This window comes from Lepus europaeus, chromosome 15, assembly GCF_033115175.1.
Source record: "Lepus europaeus isolate LE1 chromosome 15, mLepTim1.pri, whole genome shotgun sequence".
NCBI lineage: Eukaryota > Metazoa > Chordata > Mammalia > Lagomorpha > Leporidae > Lepus > Lepus europaeus.
In genome coordinates, this window is record NC_084841.1 from 62,489,336 (window position 1) to 62,501,975 (window position 12,640).

Consider the following 12,640-nt stretch of genomic DNA (forward strand, 5'->3'; position numbering starts at 1 on the left):
GGGTTTTTTGAGATTAGAGGAATAGTGTGACCTTACCAAGATTTTAGCTGGATCATCATGGCAGCTGCATGGGGCCAGAGTGAAAGCCTCCTCTATTTAGTAGGTGGTTGTAAGCTGCTGAGGCGAGAGATAGTAGTAACTTGGTCTAGAATGCTAGTGGTGAAGGAGGAAAGAAGTTAGAATCCAGATAAAGATTACATTAGAGAAGTATATTGAATGATGTGAAAATGTTCATGTTAAATTAAAAACATAAACAGTATGGTCTCACTCTTTAAAAAAAAACATGTAAGTAATGATAGGCTCACAATAGAAAGATATGTGCCAAAATGAAATTATGTCAGCATAGTTTTAGTTTTTTACTGGCATTTACTAATTGCTCTTAAAAACTTATTTTTTTTCCAAGAAGAAATAATTTGGGAAAAATATAATAGCATTCAATTAATTCAATTATGAAAAGACACAGCAATAAAGATCTTTCTGGATTACTAAATCTGTTTATATCATTCAATTAGCAACATCTAACACACCATCAAAATCCTGTCATTCTGTATTCCTTCAAATTTTCTCAAATAATGATGCTGAAATGGTCCAGAATCTGAAGCTTCAAACTAGTCTGAGAAATAACATGTAAATTAAAACACACATTTTAAAAAGTGACCAACATTCATTGTATGAGAATAACAGTATAGTATTTGTACTAGTAATCATTTGTGGCTTAATAAATTAGCCCCACTCACAATAAATTGAGCAGCTAGAAATATCTCCTGGCTTCTGTAAATCAAGAATTTGAGAGTGGCTTATCTGTATGGTACAACACCTCCACAGTAAACACCCCTTTACCCTGGCACCAGAATGAGGTACTTAGAGTGGATCTGAGCCCAACTGGCCATCTGGAGCCAATTCTAGGTGAACCAGCCAACATCATGAAACCCAAGCCAACCTGCAGACTAGTGAGAAAAACTATTTATATTTTAAACCATTAAGAATGTTCTAGCCAGCGGGCGCCGGCACACCGGGTTCTAGTCCCGGTCGGGGCACCGGATTCTGTCCCGGTTGCCCCTCTTCCAGCCAGCTCTCTGCTGTGGCCAGGGGGTGCAGTGGAGGATGGCCCAAGTCCTTGGGCCCTGCACCCCATGGGAGACCAGGAGAAGCACCTGGCTCCTGCCATCGGATCAGCGCGGTGCGCCGGCCGCAGCGCGCCAGCCGCGGCGGCCATTGGAGGGTGAACCAATGGCAAAAGGAAGACCTTTCTCTCTCTCTCTCTCTCTCTCTCTCTCTCGCTGTCCACTCTGCCTGTCAAAAAAAAAAAAAAAAAAATAAAGAATGTTCTGCCAGGCCAGTGCCACGGCTCACTTGGCTAATCCTCCACCTGCGGTGCAGGCACCCCAGGTTCTAGTCCCAATTGGGGCACCAGTTTCTGTCCCGGTTGCTCCTCTTCCAGTCCAGCTCTCTGCCCAGTCCAGCTCTCTGCTGTGGCCCAGGAAGGCAGTGGAGGATGGCCCAAGTGCTTGGGCCCTGCACCCGCATGGGAGACCAGGAGAAGCACCTGGCTCCTGGCTTCGGATTGACTCAGCACGCAGGCTGCAGCGTGCCGCCTTAGTGGTCATTTGTGGGGTGAACCAACGGAAAAGGAAGACCTTCTCTCTGTCTCCTCCCTCTCTCACTAACTGCCTGTCCAAAAAAAAAAAAAAAAAAAAAAATGTTCTGCCAGTAGTTGATTAACATGATTATTGTGCAGGCTTTTTTTTTTTTTTTTTTAACTTATTTATTTGAGAGGGAGCAAGAAAGAAAGAACTTTCATTTGCTCATTCACTCCCTAATTGCCTGCAAAGGCTAGTGCTGGGCTTGGGCCAAAACTAAGAGCTGGGAACTCTATCCACACCAACCACACGGATGGCAGAAACCCCATTACTTGGGCCATCACTGCTGCTTCCCATGTTCTGTATCAGCAGGAAGCTAGAGTCAGGCTTGGGAGCTGGGAATCAAACTCAGGTACATCAATGTGGGACACAGGCATCTTAATCAGCTTTTTAACCACTAATCCAAATGTCCACCCCTTTATGCAGATTTTCTAACATGATTTTATTTTTAAAATGTCTCTTGTAGGATTAAATATTAGCATCACAAACATATCAATTAATTTACAAATATGAAACATAACCTATTGGTACAGGAAATAACTTGGTAAATGCAATTCATTTCTTAAAATTTTTGGTTTATCTGCTTCTATCTGTAATGTACTTCCATATGTTAAATGACTGGTTTAATATTGTTTGAGTTTTAAGTGCCTTTTATTTCTCTTATTATAAAAATTTCAGATACTATTCCACTTATTATCTAAAGCACTTAAAATGGTAATAGGAAATATAAATGTGTGGCAAAATGAACTAATATATAGAAAAAATTATTTATAAATAAAATTATATATTCTTTGATAAACACAAATTGATATCAGAGAACTTCAAAAATAGTAAAAAAATTGTGATTTAGAAGGTTGTTAAGTTGCCAAATGAATACTAACTAATGTAGCAAGCAGTTCAAATTAATAAATATGTTTTCATGGAAATGTCTTTTTCTATGATTCACTTAAAATTTTATTTATTTATTTATTTGAAAGATAGAAAGCAGGAACTTTTATCCTCTGGTTCACTCCCCAAAATGACTGGGCCTGGATTCTGTCACAGCTGGAAAACAAGAACTCAGTACAGGTAGGCTTTCCGTGTGGGTTATGGGAACCCAGGTATTTGAGCCATTATATGCTGCCTTCTAGGGTCTGCATTAGCTGAAATCTGGAGTCTGGAGCCAGAAAGTGGGCTGTCAAACTCAGGTCATCTTATACTAGTTTGAAACATGGCAATAAAGATGCTAATAGCCATAATTGTGTGTGCGAAATAATGTAAATTGAAATTTGGCATAGAAACAAAACTTAAAATAAAGCAAGATTTGAGAAATATTATTTTTAAAATGCAGTATTTAAAATTGTCTAAGAGTTTCATCTCTTCCATGACTTTTCATTGAGCACTCATTGTGTGGATTTCTTAAGATGGAATTTGGTAAGTGCTATGTAAGATAACCATCATTTTATTGGAAACAGGCATGCACTTTTTTTTGTAGTTCTACTGTTTTTGGTTTTTTGAGTGTGAATTCGCCCCCTTGTGGTTACGGGGCAGACACCCTGAGGGCTTGATTTTCCGGATCTCTGGTGCTGAGCTCATTAGCGCCTTTAGATCCACGCGGAGGAGTTTCAGAACAGCAACTTGACTAAGATACGGCTCCCTTTAAGATAAAGCGTACTGCCTTTACGACCATTTTAAACGTTTAGACTCGGGAGGAGAGGGCAGTCGCCGGAGAGGGCGTTAAGACCCGGAGGAGACGTCCAAGCTCTGCCTTCGCCTCTGGCCGGGAGTGAAAACTAGGTTCAGCATTTAGGATGAATCCTTAGCAGGTACTGTGCCGCTAACTGCAGGCTTTCCCACCACTCGTATTTGTTTTTTCCTAATCCAACACAAATATGTGGAGGCGGAGACCGGCAGGTGAAATTTCACTCCCGTGCGCTGATTGGCTCAACGCTGGTCGCGAGCCGCTCACAGCGTTCTTAGCAACCAGCCTGGGTGCCAGCGGCCTGCAGCCCAGGAGAGAGGGGCTACCGGGTCCTGCCTGCCGCTGGCGGCCCCCGCGCCGGGCGTCCACCAGCTTCCGCGGGGGACCCAGAGCCACCTTTCCTGGTGTCCCTGCCCCTTAGGGAGGTAAGGGTTCCCCAGGTGGTTTGAAAACGGAAAGATTTTTTCTTTTTCCTTATGGATTGGTTGTGTGAGTTTGAGCTTCAACTTCAGGCGTGTTTATATAGCTACGAAGTGAGCACATGAATTAAGTTGTCCTTAACTTAATCTTAAATTTTATGATTGATTCTGCTTTGGGATGAGTTATAATGAAATAACCTTAAGTGCCAAATCCCTTTTCTTTCTTTCTTATTCTTTTTAAAAAGATTTAAATCTGAGGATATTAATAAGCCCGAGAGGGGTCTTGCCTAATATTTAGAATTCTAAAAAGCGGCACAGATAAAAGACGCAGCGTGGTACATTTAAAGCCTTTATTTAGTAAGAAAGATGCATAGAAGAGTGAGAGATTCATCTAAGAGAGAGAGGGGGGTAAATCTGGGTTCATACAGAACACCAGGAACCATCCACGTGGAGGAGAATCTAGGCCAGGAAGCCTAGGGCGGGTGGCCCAGGGTTACAGGAGCCCCTTCCTGGCAAGAAGCCAAGGAAGAGGAGACGGGCCGAAGCTCTCTGTTCCAGGCTTTTAACCCACTTCCAAAGGGGAGTGGTTAATTAACCTGATTGGCTGGTGGGCAGTCAGGTGTGGCCAGGTAGGGACATGAGGTCACACAGGGGTGTGGCAAAGGTGTCAGATAGGGCATGAGGTCACACAGGGGCATGGCAAAGGCGTGGTCTTCCAGCTCACAAGCCTAATCAGTTTTATCCTGTATGCCTGCCTGCTTCAGGACCATATGGGATGCCAGCACTGCAGGTCAGGGATTTAACCTGCTGGGCCACGGCCTGGGCCCCAGAAAGGAAGGCTTTGCTGGGCAGACTGAAGGAGGAGGGCAATTTTCCTATTGCTCTGAAAGGTGAAATGCGTTTAATTTCTTGTGGACTCACTTGTCCTGGGGCAACCCTACTTGTCTGGATGGTCAGTATTGGTAGTGAAATTGCACTTCTCCCTTTTCCTTTTTGTTTTTCTGTGTGTGTGTGTGTGTTTCTTTTGTAGTACTCACTTTTGGACTTTAAAGGAGAAACTCAAATATCTGGCCCTCTGAGCATTTGGGCTGCAGGAAGGCATTAGAGATGTGAAATAAAAGGTTATTAGAAACAATTACTCTTGCTAAAAGCTTTCAGGTTATCCATTAGGAAAAATTTCTAAGAGGGGATCACACTGGTGTTCTTTGGTCAAATTGCTCTTTGCTCCTAAGGTTATGGTGTAAATATTGTATTGAAGACAATGTAATTTTAATACCTAATTTTCAGAAACTGTCTTTTAAAGTGTACATTTTCAACCTTGTTTTAACAGGAGGGTTTTTGTTTAAATAATTTTTTTAAAATTTATTTATTGGGGCTGGCGCTAGACATACTAGGCTAAACCTCCCCGTGTGGTGCTGGCATCCCATATGGGCGCCAGTTTGTGTCCTGGTTGTTCCTCTTCTCTTCTAGCTCTCATCCATAGCCTGGGAAGGCACTGAAAGCAAGTACTTGAGACCCTAAACCTGCGCGGGAGACCTGGAAGAAGATCCTGGTGAAGGACCCTTATGGGGGAGAGGGACAAGAAACTAGGCCTGGGCAGATATCAGGGGCTTCTTAAGAGGTTAGATGTTCCCCAGAGTCCAGCGGGCAGGACGTTCTCTGGGAAGGAAAAGTCAATCCCCTTCAGAGAACCTCTAGGCATGCCCAGAGCAGAGCTGCCACTCTCCTCAGCACTCTCCTCAGCACTCTCCTCAGCACGTTCCCCTCAGCATTCTCCTCAGCACGTTCCCTCAGCACTCTCCTCAGCACTCTCCCTCAGCACTCTCCTCAGCACTCTCCTCAGCACTCTCCTCAGCACGTTCCCTCAGCACTCTCCTCAGCACTCCCCTCAGCACTCTCCTCAGCACTCTCCTCAGCACTCTCCTCAGCACTCTCCCTCAGCACTCTCCGATATGCTAATTGTCCCTCCGAACCAGCCAATCCCGTGTTGCCACTGCATCCCATATGCTAATTGTCCCTCCGAACCAGCCAATCCCGTGTTGCCACTGCATCCCATATGCTAATGGTCTCTCTGAACTGACCAATCCTATGCATGCGCATTAGGAATATGCTAATTCGTTGCCTATATAACCTGTGTGAAACTGCCGCTCAGGGCTCCTCACCGCCTGAGGTGGGGGCCCGTTTGCGCAAACGTTCAATAAAAACCTCGTGCTTTTTGCATCAACTGGTCTGGAGTCTGGATCTTTGGGCGTCCTCCCGAGCAAGTGGGCATCTCTGCAACTGAGAGGTCCTACACTGGCTCCTGGCTTCCAGTCAGCCCGGCTCCAGCCATTGTGGCCATTTGGGGAGTGAATCAGCAGATGGAAGACCTTTCTCTCTGTCTCCCCCACTCTCTCTGTAACTCTACCTCTCTAAATAAATACAATATTTTTTATTTAAAAGTTTGTATTTATTTATTTATTTGAAAGAGTTACAGAGGGAGAAGGAAGGGGAAGAGGAGGAGGGAGAGGGAGAGGAATCTTCCCTCTGCTGATTCACTCCCCAGATGGCCACAAAGGCAAGGGCTGAGCCAAGCTGAAGCCATTAGCCAGGAGCCACAAGCTAGGAGCTTCATCCAGGTCTCCCACATGGGTGCAAGGGCCCAAACATTGGGCCATCTTCTGCTGCCTTTCCCAGGCCATTAGCAGCGAACTGGATCAGAGGTAGAGCAGCCAGCACTTGAACTAGTGCCCGTATGGGATACTGGCCTTGCAGGTAAAAATTCTACCTGCTGTGCCACAACACCAGTGCCTAACAGGAGCTTTAGAAAAATATGACAGGAATTAATACAAACACTTTTTTTTTTCATTCTGTTTCTATGCCAGGTTGTCAATGAACTGCTAAGCACTGGGCATCTTTCATGAGCTGGGACAGATCTCTTTAAAGTGTAAATATTCTTTGTTTTGATGCTCCACATACATCTTTAGGCTCAAGGTGAGCACCAGATTTTTATTTCATTAAGAACTATTCTGTATGAACCCTTATTTTTTTTGTAAGATTGATTGATTTATTTGAAAGAGATATATAGAAAGCAGAGAGAGAGAGGAGAGAGAGGGTGGGAGAGAGAGAGAGAGAGAGAATCTTCCAACCATTATTTCACTTTCCAAATGGTCACTGGGCTAGCCCGAAGCCAGGAGCCTGGAGCTTCCTCTGGGTCTGCCATATGGGTGCAGGGGCTGAAGAACTTGGGCCATTCCCCGCTGCGTACCCAGGCGCATTCCTGGGGGCTGGATTGGAAGTGGAGCAACTGGGACTCAGACTCCCATTTTATGGGATGTCAATGCCTTATTCTCTTTTTTGCACATCCGATTCATAACCAGAATCACACTTACTCCTGCCTTGAAGTCCATCCAGAATTCCTTGTAAATATCTGGTCACAACAGATAGCTTTGTGCTCTAAATTAGCATTTTGCAAACTATATCATCGTGTGATTCTAGGAAATAGTGTTCCAAAAATGTTCCTGTGGTTATTAAGAAAAATTACATATCACACTGTACTTTCTGGAGATTCACAGTGCACCTGAGCATAGTAATAGCTCAGAGGAATCTTACAGTGTACAATCCTATTTAATTTTGTTTAAACCAATGCTTTCCAAATGTATTTTACAACAAAAAGCTTTCTTGAACTAATTTCATCCAAAGAGGCTGTATTCCACAGAACATGTTTTGCGAATTACAGTTCTAAAGTAAATACTGCATTTTCTATTTTTGCATGTACTGCTGTAAAACCAAATGAATTAGTTTCTTTAAGATGTTTCCTACTGATTTATTACAATGCTGAAGAAAATAAATATTTTCAAAACAATTATACCACTATAATAAATTATTTTATTCCTATTACTTTGCATTGCATTTTCAGCAGTAATATAATCAATCACTTGCTTAATCTATATTTATTATTAGGATCACTAGCTTCTCACTACAACATGGAGAGTTTTTTATTGAAACCATATTTTTAACATCATAATATTTCATGTGTGAAATTATACTTTTCTGTAACTATCCAGTGAATGAATAAATAAAAATAATTGATTTATCTTTTAGAATAAATTTCTATTTAAATGATTTTAATGATAGTCTAACAGAAACAAAATGATACCTAAACTCAGGCAGTAGTGATTAGGTGGATTTCTGATGGATTTCTAAGTAGATTTGGCTATTGATTGGTTTGGCCAGTACATAGAACACAAAGTTGGCTGGCGCCGTGGCTCAATAGGCTAATCCTCTGCCTGCGGCTCCAGCACACTGGGTTCTAGTCCCGGTCGGGGCACCGGTTCTGTCCCGGTCACTCCTCTTCCTGTACAGCTCTCTGTTGTGGCCCGGGAGTGCAGTGGAGGATGGCCCAAGTCCTTGGGCCCTGCACCCGCATGGGAGACCAGGAGGAAGCACCTGGCTCCTGGCTTCAGATCAGCACAGTGCGCCGGCCGCAGTGGCCATTTGGGGGGTGAACCAACGGAAAAAAGGAAGACCTTTCTCTCTGTCTCTCTCTCTCTCTCTGTCCATTCTGCCTGTCAAAAAAATATATATATAATTAAAATTCCTAGCTTGTGGAGTTTGGGTGCTCATATTAACAATATTAACAGCTATTTTTTAAAGGATTATTTATTTATTTGAAAGGTGGAGTTACAGATAGGGAGAGGGAGAGGCAGAGGCAGAGACAGAGACAGAGAGAGAGGTCTTCCATCTGCTGGTTCACTCCCCCAAATAGCTGTAATGGCCAGAGTTAGGCCAATCTGAAGCCAGGAGTCAGGAGTTTCTTCCTGGTCTCCCATGTGAGTGCAGGAGCTCAAGTACTTTTGCCATGCTCTGCTGCTTTCCCAGGCACATTAGCAGGGAGCTGGACCAGAAGTGGAACAGCTGGGACTTGAACTAGTAACCATATGGGATGTTGGTACCGCAGATAGCAGTTTAACCTGTTGTATCAGAGTGCTGGCCCCTCCTAACAGCTTATTTTAAAAATACTGGAAAAGGAGAAAAGTTTATAGGTTAGGGATAGGGAAATAACGTGTTAAGTTGTGAAAAATTTAAGTTTCTAAGTATATGTCTTCAACTTGAGTGTCCAGAATTCAGTTGAAGAATCAGACCTAAAGCACAGAAGAGGTCAAGACTAAAGAGAGAAAGACCTGGAATCTTAGGTTTGCATTGTAGCTGGCAGCATAGAAATAGCTGGCATCAGTTCCAGAGGGAGGAGAATGTGAAGAGAAGGGTACTGTGGCCACATAGTTATGTGATTATTAGAGGATATAACATATGTGAGAGCTCTTTGTAAACTGCAAAGTCCCACACAAAAGTTATTATTATGAATTCCAGAGACTTCCTAAACAAATAATTTTGAACTTGGCTTTTAGGAAGATATGGAACACCGAAGGAGTGCAGCTGACTGAATGTAACAGAAACTCTACTTCAATAGCTTAACTAAACAGGGGCATGTTTTCTTAGATCACAGACAGAAAGTAGGATTGTCAGAGCTTGTATGATAGTTCTCTAATACATCAATGCTCCAGGATCCTGTCACTGTGTCCCATCATCTTTGTGTGTGGTTTTCATCTTCTTAGTCATCCCCAGATAGCAAGATGACTGCTCTAAGATCACTCCTATGTCTGTCATCCAGGGAGTCATAAGAAATAGAAAGGGACAAAGAAGAAGGAACTGCACTCTGTCAGGAAAACAAACTTTATGATGATTTCCTATTAGACTCTCATTAGAACTTTTAGTTATCGGGTGAGTGTTTGGTGTACCAGTTTAAGACATTGTTTGGGATCCCCATGTCCCGTATCAGAGTGCCTGGGATTGAGTTGGCTCTGCTTCCAATTCTAGTTTCCTGTTAATGTGCACTCTGGGAGGCAGGGGATGATGGCCTTGCCTTCCAGGGAGACCTGGATGGAATTCCCAACCCATGGCTTGGGACTGACCCAGCCCAGCTGTTGTGGGCATTTGGGGAATGAACCTGTGGATGGAAGATTCATTCCCTCTTTCCCTTTCAAATACAATAAGTGCAATTTTTAAAAAGTGGAGGCTGGCATTGAGGCATAGCAGAATATGCTGCTGCTTGCGATGTGGGAGCAACAGTTAGAGTCCCAGCTGCTCTGCTTCCCATCCAACTCTCTGCTATTGTGTCTGAGAAAGCAGTGGAAGACATCTCAAATACTTGGGCCCCTGTCTTCTACCTGGGAGATCCTGAAACCTCCATCCGGGTCTCCCACATAGGTGTCAAGGCAGAAGCCCCAGGACCCTCTTTTGCTGCTTTCCCAGGTGCATTAGCAGGGAATTGGAATTGCAAGTGGAGCAGCCAGGACTTGAACCCACCCTCAACTGGGATACCAGCATTGTAGGCAATCACTTAATCTGCTATACCACAATGCTGACCCTAGGAGAACTTTCTGACTCATTCTATGAAAGTAACTTTAGTCTAATTCCAAAATTGGACAAGGGAATTTCAAGAAAAGAATACTATAGGCCAATATCTCCCATGAACATAGATGCAAACATCATGAACAAAATGTTGGCAAATTGAATTCAACAGTGTGTACGTCTCTTCTTTTGATTTATTGCCTTCAACAAATGTACAAAGAATAAGCAAATAAATAAATAAAAAGCACTCTAGTTATGGTCCTCCAGATTGCTGCTGATGATCATTTTTTAAAAGGTTTATTTATTTATTTGAAAAATCAGAATTACAGAGAGAGAGAGAAAGAGAGACGGAAAGTGAGATCTTCCACCTGCTGGTTCACTCCCCAGGTGGCTGCAATGGCTGGGACTGGGCCAGGCTTAAGCTAGAAGCCAGGAGCTTCCTCCAGCTCTCCCATGTGGGTAGCAGTGGCCCAAGCACAGGGGCCATCTTCTACTGATCTTCCTAGACTGTTAGCAGGGAGCTGGATGGGAAGTGGAAGAGCTGGGACTCATACTGGTGCCCATTCAGGATGGCTGCATTGCTGGTGAAGGCTTTACCTGCTACCCCATAATTGCAGCCCCAAATTTTCCTTTGGTATTTATACCCTTTCGTAGTCTCTATTCATATTTAATCACCGTTTGTCTGGATGACTATTAAAATATAAAATAATGACATAGGTTTTCCAATGCTAGGTCTCAGAAGCATTAAAGCTTTTACTTTGGTTTCTGAAATGTCCTTTCTGTGGGAGGTCAGCTGCTCTGAGGTGAGAGCAAAGTGGCATTGAGGAACAGTCCACGTGAAGAGGAACTGAGGCCTGTCAGAATCATCTAACATCAACTTGAGAGTTGTACGTGGGAGACACTTTGAAAGTAGGTCCTCCACGCTCACTAAAATCTTTCGATGACTGCCACCCCTAGTCAACATGTGACTGAAGCTGCAGCAGATGATTTGATTGTAACTTAAGAGGAAGCCTGAGCCAGTTCTATTAGACAAGCTGTTATGATTGTTAATCTAGGGAAATCATGAGTTAGTAAATGATTATTATTGCTTTAAGTCAGCAATTTTGGAAATTATTTGTTATACAGATTAGATATCTAATACAATATCCAAACTTACTGTTTAATTATTTTTCTAAAGATTTGAGGGTGTCTCTGCAAAAGAACTTTTATTTCTGCCACAGCCCTTCTCTCATCCTGCTTTACATTTGCACCCCAACCATTCCAAACTTTTGTCACCTCCCACTTACCCCTCACCCTTGAAAGAGAATGTTAGTTCCACCATCCCTGCCTCTTACTGCATTCTTGGTAAGCCATGCGGGGAATCTAATGAATAAAATCATCTTGATCATTATGTTCTTTAAATAATTACTTCTTATTGAGAGGTCCTGTTATAAACAAGTGAAAAGGAAACTGATCCAGTTGGACAAGATAGGGAATCACAACTAACCCCTAAACATAGGCATACACACACACACACACACTACACAAGATCACAGATACCAAAATCTCTGAGGAAGAGTTTGAAATTCATAATCAAGATCAGTGTTCTTAAGGTAGGAGAGGTTGTGCTATTGTCATCTTGAGAGCAGTAATACTTCCTCATGAAGTCCTCTCCCACAATGGAGAGGGAAAGGTGTACCTTCCAACACTGGACACTGCCCTAAATCACAGCCTTAAACCTTATGATAAGCACCTCCATGCATTTCCAGATGTCGCCAGCAGATGGCACTATCCCTAGTGACTAGATTCACTTAATAGACCACGAAAAAACTGTGTAGCAGCCAGACTTCTAGAGAACTGAATGGCAGGACAATATTTTATTCTGAGCATGAGAGAATGCCCCATGAAACTTTCTTATTCTAATGTTACATTATATTCTATTTCCTCAATGATTGCTTTGGAAGAAATGTCTTGGAACTTTACTGGGAATAATTGCTAGTTGCTAAGTAATTGTTAGACTCTTATAAATGACAGTGTATCAACAATTGAACATACATTAATGTAGGAGGAAGTATAATGTACCACAAAAGCACTGATTCGGGATTCTAGTTCAGAAAGTTATGATTTTATCCAAAGCACTTTAGAGTAAGTATACTTAGTTGAAAGTCAGCTATTATATCAAATGTTGATTTGGACAAAAGCAATGGAGAAAAGTAGAAAAAAGTAGCCTTAAAGGTCAGCCCCCAAAATAACTTTTGAACAATAACCTTTTACAGAGATTTCCACTGGAGCCATGATCAGCTCAGCTGGAGTTAACTCCACTTTGTACAGGTATAGCCAAGAGGCTGGGAGTTCAGTTCCCCATACTCCCCATTCCTCCACCGGGTCTTCATCCATAGGGAGAAGGCTGTGCACTAAAAGGAGTGAAGAATACTGTTGTCCCAGTTTCCCAGGTTCCCTCATTACTGTTCACTCTGAGACAGGCAAGCCAAGATCAGAACCCACTGCCCTGCCCAGTAGAGGCTACAGCA